The sequence below is a fragment of the Giraffa tippelskirchi genome, chromosome 7 (genome assembly GCF_054371585.1).
Source record: "Giraffa tippelskirchi isolate mGirTip1 chromosome 7, T2T-mGirTip1v1.2.pri, whole genome shotgun sequence".
Taxonomy (NCBI): Eukaryota; Metazoa; Chordata; class Mammalia; order Artiodactyla; family Giraffidae; genus Giraffa; species Giraffa tippelskirchi.
This window is the reverse complement of record NC_137281.1, coordinates 66,363,016-66,365,044: the sequence shown is the minus strand read 5'-3', so window position 1 is coordinate 66,365,044 and position 2,029 is coordinate 66,363,016. Positions and strand designations below refer to the sequence as shown.

The following is a 2,029-nucleotide window of genomic DNA, read 5'->3' as shown; positions in this document are numbered from 1 at the left end:
AATCTTCCATGTGATAAGGGAGCATCTGAATTAATTCAGATGAATGATGAATTCAAATCATTATACTACACTGAGCCTCCTAGAAACCACTATAAGTTTAATTTTAATACATGCCTTAGAGAAATATAGTGAATAAAAAACAGAAGTATGCACTTACATAAAACCACATGTACATGCACAAACACATGTAGACACTAGGAAATTTATTCTAATAGTTGGGAATAACAATAATCCTTTGAATCCTTTTGTATATGCTATTCTTCCTCACTCGACTCTCTTTACTTGCCATTACAGTGTCCTAACTCATTCTAAGGCATGGTGCTATTTACATAATTATATTTGTAATTCATCTCTTCCCCTCAGGAAAGGCAGATATTTTCCCCCTTTGTGTGCTAATGTATGTCTAGCACACAGAAGTATGACTAGCCCTTAGAAGGCAATTTCTAAATATGTGTCGAACATTTCCATACTTTTTATTCCTTTTAGAGACACACAGAGAACAGTTTGAAGCCCATCACCTAAATTATAGGATACATATTGTACAGAAGCCTTAAGAGAAAAAATTGCATAGTCTTTTCCACGTACTTTGTAGGGCATGTTTTACATCTTTGTTCCTCAAAGTGTAGATCAAGGGATTTAGCATAGGGATAATGAGAGTGTAAAATATAGATGTCATTTTATTTGTGTCAAATGAATGGTTGGACTCTGGCTGCACATACATAAATATAAAGCCCCATACAAATGTACACTGTGACCCCCGTCAGGAGAGACTCACAGATAGAAAAAGACTTGTGCCTACCTTCAGCAGAGCTCATTCTGAGAATGGATGTGAGGATAAGAAGGTAAGAAACAAGAACTATCAGAAGAGAGAAAATCAAATTAAAACCTGCCGAGTAAGAATCATCAGTCCAATTTCATTTCCATTTGAGCAGAGCAAAGATAACAAGGGGAGACTGTCACTGTAGAAATGTCTGATGACATTATAGCCACAGAATGATGAGTCAAATATCTTTACAGCGATAAGAAGAGACTCAAATATGCTATAGAGATATAGCATTGCCACCAGCACCTGACATACCCTTTGCGACTTGACCACTGGGTAGAGCAGAGGGTGACAGGTGGCCACATAGCAGTCATAGGACATCGCTGCCAGAATAAAAATTCACTAGTGATGAACACAAGAAAGAAAGTGAGCTGTGTAGTGCAAAAGTAATAGGAGATTTTATTTTAATCTGCCGCAAAATTTACTAACACTTTGGGGCCCACAGTTGTTGAATAACCAAGATCAGTGAAAGCCAGGTGCCTGAGAAAGAAGTACATGGGTGTCTGCAGCCTGGAGTCCACCTTAGTGAGGATGAGCATGCCCAAGGTGCCCACCACTGAGGTCACGTACATGATGAGGAAGAGCCCAAACAATGGAGCCTGCAGCTCAGGGTGGTCTGTGATTCCCATGAGGATGAATTCACTCAGCACTGTTCCATTCTGCGTTTTCATCCAGGTTTATGAGGTAACCTATTCTGGGTAGACAGCAGCAGAGTCAATAGATTTTGTGTAAAATATCCTCTAAGATGTGTTAGTATGAATAACTGGTAAGTAAGATAAATTTAAATTTCCAATTTAGAACATTTAAAATTAATTTCATCTGCCGCACATTAAAATATACATAAATAGAGACACAAGGAGATATGGAGGTAGATCAGCTATTCTCAATTAGAGTGATTTTACTCCCCCAGGAATATTTTTCCACTCTCTGGAGACATTTTGGCTGCCTTAACTGAGAGTTGAAATGCTATTGTCTGCTAATGTTTATAGGTCAGTTAAAGTGCTCAATATATTAACATATCAAATATGCAATATTGAGCCAGTAGTCACAATAGTATCGGGTTGACAAGCACTATAGTATAGGTATAGAAACATAGACAATTAGACAGAGATACATAAATATAGATAATAAAGCAAAACTGAGAAGTTAAACAATCATAAAACTTTAGGTATTTCATATATACACACACACACACACACAGATAAT

At 37.3% G+C, this 2,029-nt stretch overlaps 1 pseudogene; it reads right to left on the bottom strand.

Annotated features, from left to right (window-relative positions):
• Window positions 1-550: 550 nt before the first annotated feature.
• Window positions 551-1,494, bottom strand: LOC145515017 (olfactory receptor 8K3-like; annotated as a pseudogene).
• Window positions 1,495-2,029: the final 535 nt, after the last annotated feature.